Source organism: Mauremys reevesii, linkage group 5 (assembly GCF_016161935.1).
Source record: "Mauremys reevesii isolate NIE-2019 linkage group 5, ASM1616193v1, whole genome shotgun sequence".
NCBI lineage: Eukaryota > Metazoa > Chordata > Testudines > Geoemydidae > Mauremys > Mauremys reevesii.
Window position 1 is genome coordinate 5,175,332 of NC_052627.1, and position 12,522 is coordinate 5,187,853.

The 12,522-nt window shown below is 44.8% G+C and overlaps 1 long non-coding RNA gene across 3 annotated transcripts; it reads left to right on the forward strand.

The window, feature by feature from the left end:
* LOC120406849 lies at positions 1-4,943 on the forward strand. 3 transcript variants are annotated; one of them, XR_005599633.1, is made up of 6 exons: positions 18-97; positions 1,687-1,801; positions 2,394-2,659; positions 2,796-2,948; positions 4,296-4,331; positions 4,862-4,943. It is a non-coding gene; the product is annotated as an uncharacterized LOC120406849 (long non-coding RNA). The 3 variants fall into 3 exon arrangements; XR_005599631.1 differs by lacking the exon at positions 1,687-1,801 and having other exon boundaries at positions 1-97; XR_005599632.1 differs by lacking the exon at positions 18-97 and having other exon boundaries at positions 429-1,801.
* The last annotated feature ends 7,579 nt before the right edge of the window (positions 4,944-12,522 follow it).

A 12,522-nucleotide genomic window follows, 5' to 3' on the forward strand; every position in this document is an offset into this window, starting at 1 on the left:
CACGGCTTCAGAGAAGGGCGAGAGGTCTGTGATGGAACCAGCTCTTGTTTAAAACTAGGGCACATTGTGAACAAATGGGTGAAACAATAGCTGAAAGGTAAAACAATTGCAACTGATTGGAGAGACTTGAATATTTTTAATCCTTATCCCCTCTCTAAAATGAATTAAGTGCTTGTGAAAGGTGCCAGAATGACAACACTGGGGTAAATGAGGTCCTCTGTTTCGCGCATCACAGTATGAGAACTGTTTCTAGTCCATTTCACCGACAAAGGGGTCCAGTGGTAACCCCTTAGAAATCCACCTGTCTCTGTCGTTGGATCTTTCTGTCAGTCAGATTCTGTATGGGTCAAATACAAAATGGTGCTAGTCACAGCTCTGGAGGATTTTCTCTAACACTGAGCGTGCCAGTCTAGAGTTAAAGACCCGATTGGAAATCCCAGTCCCCATAGAGATGGCGTATGGAGAGAAGATTAAAATTGCACAACTAAAAATGGAGGGTCCGCCTGATTTTTTGTTTTGCATCGATCAGATATGTGACTTCATTGTTCATCTTCTTTAAGGACTTAGCAAGAGATGAAACAAGGTAGTGCCGCATGGTGCAGCAAACATCAAAGCAATCTGGTGGAATGATGTTACTGCAGGAGACAGTCCCTTCTTCCTCCGTTTGTTTCTCATGACTTTTTCCTCTTTGTGTTGTACCACTCCAGCCCAAATGGCAAGAGATGTGTGGGGTCTCAGTAGTAAACTCCACATTGCTTCTTCAAGCTGATTGTGCCATGCTGGTGCCAGGCTTTTATCATTTTCATTTATGACGGCTGTTTTTCATGTACATGCCAGCAGTACTCATGCTGCTGAAATGAAATTGCCAGATATTGATGGCCATCTGTGTTTGAACCTCCCACTACCAGTAGGTGGTCTAATTAAGATGGCAGGTGGCACTGCTTTCTCATAGTACACCCTGGTGCATCGGGATCCGTGGCAATGTGCTTTTTGACTAGACTCCACCATACAGTGCCCAGACCCATTCTAAAACTTGCAATCAAAGCAATGGATGATTTACTAGAGCAAGCTGTTATAAAATGTTGCTCTAATTATGTTGATACAGGAGCATATCTACTGAACTTATTAGCATGTGACATGTTGTTTACCAGTCTGAGCATGGAAAAAGTGGACTCAGACTGAAGCTGTCTTCTCTGATAGCCAGTGAATGTCGCGGTTCTGCCCACCATAATGTTGGCAAATATGCCAGAGCTATTCCTGGTGCCAGTCCTTCAGTCATCTGTATTTTAATAAGTGCATTCTGCACACTGTGAAGGCCATGGAAAAGTTTGTCAAACATCCTGTGAACATCATTTCAATGATACTGGTCTTTGACTTCCCTCAGAGTTTATTAAATGGTGAAATATGTTTTGAAGAAGGTCTCTAAATTCTCTGGGGCAAGGCCTGTTTTTATGTTTCTACAGAAGCCTAACACAATGGGGTCCTGATCTCTGTTGTAGCCTCTGAATACTACTGGAATTGAAATCAACAACAATGGGTCAGAACTACTTATTACCAGCTAGATCAATGTAATAAAAGGCAATGTATGATTAGCTCAGTCAAATTGTACACTGAAAAAAGAATGGTACTAGCCTTGCAATGTCATCAGCAACGTACAAGAGACAAGACTCAGTATTCTGCCCACAGGGTCATTAGAAGGAGAATCTTGACCAGCCTTGGAAAAAGCATCTCACTCATGTAGCAGCAGATCCAGTCCATTCATCCAGAAGAGACATATTTGTTAGGCTGGGAGTTTCAGAAGGTACCACTCCCTATTACAGCTGAAAGAACAATGACATAAGAGCGGCCACTGGGGCTAGAGAAGTGAGACAGTCCAACAGCCAGAAACAGAGAGAACATGAAGCATAGAAACATGGTGAAATATGGTATCTATTAAATAAAAGGCATGTGCAATATATTTTAAAATCTAATCCATAAAAGGGAGTGCTCAGCTGTCCTAATTTCTTTCAAAGCTTTGTGCTTAAAAGTATGTATTTAACATAAGTCAGATTTTTCCAGTGCCAAAAGCAAAAAGTGACATCGTTTCCAGATGTAGCTTTTAGCAGATCATGTCTTGAGTAATTAAGTGCTGTCAGATCTGAGAGGGCTAGTAATTGAAGATGTATAGAATCCAACTTATCGCCAAACGATACTTGACACTAGAGAGAAAGTGCAAATAAGATTCTTCTAGCACAAGTCTTTTCATTCTGGCAATGAGCTTTGAGGTGTAGACGAGAAAACTTTCATTTCCCTTTAAAATAGAAAAGTTCTAGTGGAAAAAGTTCCCAGGAACTTTGGTTACGTGTGCTGAATTATTTAGTTCTTTACATTCCTATGTTTGCTGTTATCTGCAGATGGAAAAAACACACACAAATAATGGACTGCGTCTAACCTGCCCTACTTAGTCAGAGGAGACAGACAGTTTGACTCCAGAGCTGAACGTCAGCTGTTTGGATTCAGCTCTGCAATGCTCAGAATAGTTTATACCACAGTCTAAACTGAGCCACCAGCAATAGGATCTCCAGTCCCTGAAATGTCGGGAGATCAAGTTCACTCCAGGCAGGAGCTGAATTTTCAATCCAGGAGGCTGCATCGTTGTCTAAAGCTCAGGATTATTCAGGTGAGTTGGTTTACTAACATATCAACCAACAAGATTTGTCCTCCTAAGTTGAATTTATACTTTGGATTCTTCTTGCCATCTGTAAATAATATCTGTTTAGAGCAACATTTTAAGAGGCCCGTTTTCAATTTGCTAGGACTGTTCAAAAGTCCTCAACTGCACCAGCCCAGCTAGTGGTGATGGAGTCCTAAATTGCAGGGCCACGTTCTGTTTTCCCCTGTGCTGGTGTGCTTACAAGCGAAGAGAGAGGTTGCGGGTGGATGCTGACCTAGAAGTCTCTGAATGCTAGGTGAGTAGCCTAGCGAACATACTCTATAGGGGTCATGGTCAGTGAGACAGAGGATATCGCTAGACTCCAGCCCCTGGCATATCTGCTGACATCTACCAATAGACATCAGTGGTGAAATCCTGGCCCCACTGAATTCAGTGACAAATTTCCCAGTGACTCCAATAGGGCCATGACTTCACCCTCGGGAGAGCACATTTTGCTCCATTCTATAGAAGCACTCAGGGACTGCACTGCCCCCAGACCGCCATGCTCCACTCCACTCGTATCTGTCCTGCGAAGTAAGGTAGCTCATGGAACTGCTGCTTGACCACATCTTCCCAAAACAAGTTCACTGTGGTGAAATACAGCCCCTAAAACACTGCTCTGTCTGCTTGAACACAGCCACACTAATAGCCAGCAACAAGAAAATAAACTCTTCAGCTCTGCACAGCTGTTGTCTCTACCACACCTTTATTTTATCACAGCAGACCCCAGCTGCCATATAGTAGCCAAAGGGGAGGGGGAGTAGATGAAAGAATAATCTATTTTTCTTGTTGTATTGTCACTTTAAGTGCCGTTTCTAAAGCTAACGAATAAATAAAACAGAAATACACTGAAATCACTGGGTTTCTGGTAAATCTTGTAAGTAAAAGCTATAGTTCACTTGCAGGATATGAACTTCAAGTTGTGATCTGCAGAGCGTCTGCTCAGGGATATCAGTCCTGTATACAACACAAAGCCAATTTGCAACCTGTTTATCTACCTTCAGCATGATTTACTATGGACAGGTGTAATGGGGCAAATACAAAAACCATAGCAGAACCAGACAGAGCTCAGTGATTTATTATATTGAGAGGATGGCATACAGCAGAAGCACGCAAACCTGTTTGTGTTACACCTGCTGACACACTGGAGTTAACGTAGTGAGCCATATTCCAGGGTTTGCACAACTGCGGCCCAACAGAAGAGGCTGTTGTGAAAAGGAGAGACCTTTATGGGGTCTGGGAGAATATTATGGGACACATGCTCAGCTGGGGTAAATTGTCATTGAAGTCAACAGAGCTATGCCAATTTACACCAGCTCAGATCTGCCTTCAGATTCCTACGTGGCTATTTTTCACTTCTTTTTTCTCTCTTCACATGCCAACAAATGGTGGGTGATCAAACAACGTGCATCCTTCATACCACTGGAATGTTATGGCTAGTTATAATAACTAGAGACTGACTGTCCTTTATGTTTACAAAATGTATAAAAAATGTAAATTTTAAAAATATACAGAAAAATCTTAACTTTAACTGAACAAAAAAGGACTGTATTTTTTTACATTGTGACTGTCATCTTCTTTATGTTTACCCAAATGCCACCAGGTGTGCTGAGAGTTAGCGATGGATAACAGGGTTCAGGTAAGGGGGGGAATTTTCAGTGTCATTAACAGACTTTTGGGGGTTGCCCTTTTTCAGGTAACTCAGAAATGTGGGTAACTGAGGTTCTCCAGATCATTTAGATCTCACTATATAACATTGTGGGATGCTGATAATCTCCTTGGAGATGTTTTAGTTTCCTTTATTATTCAAATGAGCTATCAAACTCGAGTCCTCATTAAAAAGCTTATGATGCTTTTTCACGACTTGGTAAATTAGCTTGAGAATCCTAACCAGACTGCAGTTGTAATATATATATTATGCCTACCTAAATTCTCCGACATGCCTGACTGGACAATGGGATTCTTTACTTCTTGCCCAAACCATTGTGCAATGTTCTCTAGAGCCGCACTTTCTTCACAGAGGTGACTAAATTTCAGTGGTGGTTAAGATGACTCTTGTCACTTTGTAACCAGGGGATAAAGTTCTTTGGGATCCTTTAGGATAACCAAACTATCACTGAAGTGACAATTAATTATGATTACTAATTATATGTTTTCTCTTTATCCTAGATATGTGTCATACAAAGATCGTGCTTTTGGTTTATGAATATGAAAATATTTGTGCTTTATAGCCTTTTGTAGGATTCCTCCCCTCCAAAAAAAAAATATATATATATATATATAGGTAGTTATTGCAGCATTTCCCATTAGCTTTTTTCTTTGTGAAAACAAACTTCACAAAATGATGGCAAATTTGTGAAGGCTGACAAACTGGTGCCAAATTTTTACGCAGGTCTGCCCCTCCAGTGCAGGGGGACATAATTAGTGTATACATCCTAACCCAAGATGGCTCGGTGGAAATGCTAGCCTACTAGGGTCAGCAGGGAATGTTTATCCTGCACACACAGGATCAGTTTTGCCTCAGGCGGTCTGGCACAGAAGAGTTGATGAATTCAAAGCATGCATTCAAACACTGCTCTCAGCAAAACACTTCCACTTTAATTCTGGAGGTGCTCAGGTGTGGCTAGCAGGAGGAGGAAAAAACTCTCCACAAAGTGGAATGGGAGACAGGTCCATGAGGTATGCATTAAAATAAATTGTAGCCACATTTTGGGGGGGGCGGGCAGGAGAAAATCATGCAAGTTCTCTCAACCGTGTCTGTCACCAATGTGCTACTCTTTGCATAACAAGAGACTCATCCAATGTAAAGTGAATGTAGCTGCAAGGGCTGTGTAAAACCTATGCACACATTAAAAAAAGAGCCGCAAATTAGCAAATGAGTATAATGTGGCTCAGTGCAATTCCAAAACAGGCCAAGAAGGATGAAAATGTAAAGATCCATGCAACAAAACAGGAGGGGGAACACCATTCTGCAATGCCAAACTGAAAAAATGATCCCCAAAATTGACTATACAGCGCTAATTGATGCAATTGAGTGAGGCAAGGGAAATAATCCAAGTGCAGAATGACTGTGGTAGAAGCATCACAATGTAATTGCAATGTGATTTTTCCCCCACTATGTATCATTACACCACCTCTGTTTCTCTTGAATGAGTATATTTTTTCTAGCTAACGCACAGAGAAAAATATCATCCCCTTCCTGCTCATGCAAAGCCCATGTCACTTTATGCTACTTTGCTATGGAGCTACAGATATCAGCCCGCAGTTACGGCTGTGATACTATGGCCACTACTAGCCGTATGTTGACTCTCCCTTCCCTTATCCCACACTTCTCAATACAGCTCATGCGGCCTGGAATGCCACGTCCCCCATCTTGGTCCAGAATCCATCCTTGCCACCCCACTGAAGCTACTCCAGCTCAGAGGCTTAGCCCCCACATAACCCCATGGGCTGCTCAGCTGTAAATCCTCTAGCCCACGCCACACTTGCCTCCTCTCCCCTTATGCTGGCTGCTCCCCTTGTGCAGGCAGGGTACAGTCTCTCCCCGACAGCTAGCTCCCTTGTGCGTAGCAGAACTGCACTGGTTGTGACGCTCAGAGTAGCCTCTCGGCAGTGACGGGGGAGGCTGGGCTGTTCCCTTATTCGTGTAAGCTCTTTGCGCCTCAGTTTCCTCATCTGTGAAACAAAGGTGATATCTACCTTCTTCCCAAGGGTACAGCTAGACTCACGATTGTCTGCAAAGCGCTTTGAGATCTCCAAATGGAAGGTGCTATAGAAATGCCCTATTACTACTGTTCCACTGAAGGAAACTGCATCAAAGACAATAGAAAAGGGTAGAGTTTAATCTGGACTTCGTTATTCACAGCTAAGGGAATGGGCTTTTTTTTCCTGACGTCTCCTTGACTTATTTTGCAAAGCCAGCAGAGCTGTCTAGGGAATGTCTCTTATTTCCCAAGGACATTTTCAAATAATTATTTGAAAGTTTGTACAGAATTTCAGTGCTCATTGAAAAACTGATTAGCAGAAAACCAATTTCCTTTTTTGAAAACTGAAAAGAGTTTTGTTTTTTGACAAAATGCCCAAAAAATCTGCCAAAAATGTTGATGAAATACCATTTTTTTTAAATAAAATTTTTCTCAAATTTATTTCTTCCAAAATGTCTAATTATTTTTGAGCAATTCTGCTGGTCAGTAATCTGTTACCATTAATATCTGTAAGATGTGTTTGTAACACTGCTGGATAATTTTTTATATTAACTATATGTACATTGCAAATCAGGAATCTGTCAGGTTTTTGCAAATTATTCTGAGCACAAAGTTAATTTAAGTTTGTATTTAGTAATAAAAAACAAGTCAACCTCGAGTTGTATAGTATAGTTCTGCCTTTGTCAATAGGACTAGCTTTTTCGGCTCAATCTGTTACATTGCCATCTTGCTTTCCATCGCCCATTGCGAATAATTAAAGCACCCAAACTGTGACTGAAAAAGAATATCACTGAATATTTCACTGGATATCAGTATTGGGCAGGAGGTCTGTGATATTTGTCCTAACGTATTCATAAAGCATGCCACAGTCTGTCCCCAGAGTGTGCCACGTTAGGATTGAAATGGTGATCTACATTAGAAGCAAAAAAGACAACCAACATTTTGGAGTGTTGTTCCAGAGTAGCTCATTGCTTCCTGGAGAGTATCACAACAGGGGTTTCAAGTAGATCTCTAGTACAAATGAACATAAGCTTTTACTTCCATGGAAGTGACTTGCCTAAACCCAAATCAGGAAAGCGCTTAAGCACATGCTTAACTATGTCATCCTAAAGTTTAACTTAACTTGAAGTCGCTGGCAGTTAAGCACGTACTTATAGTCAAGCATGTGTTCAAGTGCCCTGCTGGATTGGAGCCCTAGGACTTCATCCTGCTGTGATGGGAATGAGGATTCAGCGTGAGCAGTGCCAAGCTAGCTGCCGTGCTGCTGGGCAGAGACCGGGGAGATGAAGCTGGCCGAGGGGAACACGCTCTCTGCACTGGCATGCTGACAGGAGCGCTGTGCCCAGCACGTGTCATAAGGCACGGAGCAGCTGGTGGCACAGACCTCTCAGACACAATTTGGCATCAGGGTCTGGCCCACCTGGCTGCCCATGCTCTTGACTCTGTCAGCGCATGTAAGTGAGCAACTTCTCCAGGGCAGATCCTCAGCTGGTGTAAGTCATTGTAGCTCCATTGACAATAACTCCTGGCTGGCAATTCAGTGATAGTGAGCACGAATCCTCCACATAGCGTTTAGATCACCTCATTGCCCTCAGGCACCCACGCCCGAGCTCTGCACTATCTGCACACCATCCCATCATGCTCATTTCCCCTGCCCACCAGCACTCAGTACAGAGCCGGTGGGGCACGCTTGTCCAAACTGTAGCAGAGTTTTCCCCAACTGCTAAGCACTAGGCACATTCTTCTACATTATATGGCTGAGCAAGTGTCTAGCGCTTTCTCCCTCTGCGCTTCTCTTAGCTACACTCAGGAACAAGCAGGATTGAATCCCCGGTATGTTTATTCTAATTTCATCCTAGGCTTGGAAGGGGACTTGTTATGCTCGCCAACACTGCTAATCGCCAATTCAGAATCAACTTCATTTGTATAGCTGAGCAGTAAGATATGCGACACCTTGTTGGCAGTGCAAGTTAACACAAACTTCAGCCCGAAATATATATTAGCCACCAGGTTTGAATCCAGGGTCCTGTGAAGCCGGGAGGTTCCCAGGTAAGGGTTCAAGCATCGGCTTCTAATACATTCCCTGGGTCACTTCCTACCTCCGAGTGCATTTTGGGCACTTCCTCGGCTAGCAGCACGTTGGTGTCCCAGTCAATCTCTGCGGTCGGCTAGTTGTCTGCAGCGTAGTCTAGGTCCACAGTTCCCACCAGCTGGAGAGTCACAAGAGCCTCTGCAGGAGCCTGCTGCACACGTCCTTCCTCCTCCTCAGCCTCCCAAACTGAGCTGAGCTGCCTCCTTTTATCTGTTCCCTGCACCTGGTGCACAGCAGGGGCGAGGGGGCATGTTCTCCTGGGCCCACAGGGATTGGCCAGGCCCCATTGGCCCAGTGCAGGGTTGGTACGACCCGTCACACGTGCCTTCGAGTGGGCTGATGAAAATGGGTTCGGATCAGGCAGAGTTGTGGATTTTTGAGAACAGCACTTTGCACACAGGCTGCAAATTTTTAACAGCAGCAGAAATGAAACTAAATTGCTCTCTGCATGCATGAGCAGCTAAGGCCTGGTCTACACTACATGGTTAGGTCAACACAAGGCAGCTTACGTCAAACTAGCTGTGGATGTGACTACACTTAAATTTGGTTCTCGCTGACGAACGTGCCCCGCTCTGCAGACTTAACACCAGTGATGCAAGTAAAATCCATGTCTTACCGGTACTGGGGGGAGACACCAGCTAAGGGGGGCACGTGACCTCCCCACGTGACCCTCCATGTGACTCCTCACCACCCTGCCCCCAGCTCAGGGCCCCGACAATCTTCCCACCCCCTCCCATGTTACTTGGAGAGGGAGGGCTCTGTCCTCCTCCTGCTGCGCTGGAGACAGGGCTGCGGGGGCAAGGCTGGGGGGGGCAGTACAGCCACTGGAGGAGCTGCTGGCATTCTGCTCCTTTCCCCGCTGTTGCCCCTCCCATCAAGGAAAGGAGCAGAACCCCCAGCCCTCTCCTCTAGTGGGGCTGCTGCTGCTTTCCAATACGCCATACCAGCTATAGCTAGCTTGCTGGTAATGTGTTCCAGAGTGTGCCGGCCTGCTTGCACTGCTGTTAACACCACCCCCTCCCCAAGCAGCGTAGAGTCAGGGTCGATGTACAGAGGTTGACTGAGTGTAGACACTGCGTTACTTATGTCGACTGTTCCTGGCCTTCATGAGCTGTCCCACAATGCCTCACACTGACCGCTCTGCGGACTCTACTGCCCAGGGGTCCAGTAGACAGAACGCCGTCCCTCTCCTTCAAAGCCCCACAAAGTTTTGAAATTCCTTTTCCTGGTTGCCCAGATTGGTGAGCACACCTAGCAACTCTCCACTGCTGTATGCAACTGCCCAGCTGACATACCAACTACACACTGCGGACGTGCTCCTGCCTGGAGTATACACAAGGTATCAGAGCTCCTGGGCCTGTGGGGAGGAGAGGCTGTGCAAGCACAGCTCTGTGCTACAATGTGGGCATCTACAAGCAGATTCCTCAGGGGATGCAGGAGAAGGGCTACAACAGAGACCAGCAGCAGTGCCACCCTGAAAGCCAAGGAGCTGTGGCAGGCCTACCAGAAGTCAAGGGAGGCCGACAGTAAATCTGGTGCAGAGCCACAGACCTGACGCCTTTACAAAGACCTGCATGCTGTCCTCGGCAGATACCCCACCATCACCCACAAGAGCCTCATGGATACTTTAAAGAATCCTTATTAACGTTGCAGGAATAAACCATCCCGATGTGTAGAAAGAATAGTGAATATGGCAGGCGACCAGTTTGGCTTACCAGTGAAATCCTTGCTGATCTTAAACACAAAAAAGAAACTTACAAAAAGTGGAAGATTGGACAAATGACCAGGGAGCAGTATAAAAATATTGTTCAGGCATGCAGGAGTGAAATCAGGAAGGCCAAATCACACTTGGAGTTGCAGCTAGCAAGAGATGTTAAGAGTAACAAGAAGGGTTTCTTCAGATATGTTAGCAACAAGAAGAAAGTCACGGAAAGTGTGGGCCCCTTACTGAATGAGGGAGGCAACCTAGTGACAGAGGATGTGGAAAAAGCTAATGCACTCAATGCTTTTTTTGCCTTTGTCTTCACGAACAAGGTCAGCTCCCAGACTGCTGCCCTGGGCAGCACAGTATGGGGAGGAGGTGACCAGCCCTTTGTGGAGAAAGAAGTGGTTCAGGACTATTTAGAAAAACTGGACGAGCACAAATCCATGGGGCCGGATGTGCTGCATCTGAGGGTGCTAAAGGAGTTGGCGGATGTGATTGCAGAACCATTGGCCATTATCTTTGAAAACTCATGGCAATTAGGGGAGGTCCCGGATGACTGGAAAAAGGCTAACGTAGTGCCCATCTTTTAAAAAGGGAAGGAGAAGGATCCGGGGAACTACAGGCCAGTAAGCCTCACCTCAGTCCCTGGAAAAATCATGGAGCAGGTCCTGAAGGAATCAATTCTGAAGCACTTAGAGGAGAGGAAAGTGATCAGGAACAGTCAGCATGGATTCACCAAGGGCAAGTCATGCCTGACTAACCTAATTGCCTTCTATGAGGAGATAACTGGCACCAGGGATCACTGCACTACTCTTGCCACTCCACCCAGGGGGACATTAAACAATCACAGATGCACATTCACCAGCCATGACTTTCACAGGTCAGTATATGTGTACTGAAATGAAAGGGAAAAAACCACTCCTTTCCATAAGTTCTGTTCCCTTAATTTATTAAATTCTAAATAATTTTATTTGCCTAGTTAATGTCATAGAATAAAATTATATTTTTGGTATATAATTCATCTTTATTAGTTCACAGCATATACTGGCTGGTGATGAGGTGGTCTTATAGCGATCAATTTCCTATTACTGCAGTGTGTCACAGAACCCATAACATCATTCCCAGACAATATTAATAGGTCCATTGACAATGTTATATTCCTGCATACACGGCAATCACTACAAGATTCATTCCAGGCTGCAAAAGAGAAAGGCCAGGTAGCTCACACGACCGCAACACACTACTCTGTCTCACTATTGAAATGTTTTTCAAAGCTTCCCTGAGCAGAATAGCTCTGCATTGAGCTCTTCTTATAGCCCTTGTATCTGGCTGTTCAAATTCAGTAGACAGACGTTCCACTCCACCCTTTTCCTCTCTTTGCTTCACAGATATTTTGCAGGACACAGTAGGCAGCTATAACCATGGGATATTTTTCTCACTGAGGTCCAATCTTGTAACTAAACAGCACCAGTGACCTTTCAGACAAACAAAGGCACATTCAACTGTCATTCTTCACCTGTTAATCCTGAAGTTGAAACACTCCTAAGTGCTGTTGAGGCAGCCGGTGTACAGCTTTATGAGCCAGGGAGAGCAAGAGATAGGCTGGGTCGCCCAGGATTACTATGGGCATTTCAACATTCCCAATGGTAATCTGCCAGTTGGGAAGTCTCTGCTTGCAGCTTTCTGAACAGTCTTGTGTTCTTAAAGATGCAAGCATCACGCACCTTCCCTGAGCAGCCCACACTGATATCAGTAAAGCATCCCCAGTGATCCACCAGCACTTGCATGACCATAGGAAAGTAGTCCTTTCTATTGATGTACTCTGTGGCAAGGTTCCTGGAAGGTCCCCTCAATCCCTGGAAAAATCATGGAGCAGGTCCTCAAGGAATCCATTTTGAAGCACTCGGAGGAGAAGAAGGTGATCAGGAACAGTCAACATGGATTCACCAAGAGCAAGTCATAGAATCTCAGGGTTGGAAGGGACCTCAGGAGGTCATACCTGACCAATACCTGATTGCCTTCCATGATGAGATAACTGGCTCGGTGGATATGGGGAAGCAGTGGATGTGATATCTTGACTTTAGCAAAGCTTTTGATACGGTCTCCCACAATATTCTTGCCAGCAAGTTAAAAAAGTATGGCTTGGGTGAATGGACTATAAGGTGGATAGAAAACTGGCTAGATCATCGGGCTCAATGGGTAGTGATCAACAGGTCAATATCTAGTTGGCAGTCGGTATCAAGTGGAGTGCCCCAGGGGTCGGTCCTGGGGCCGGTTTTGTTCAACATCTTCATTAATGATCTGGATGATGGGATGGATTGCACCCTTA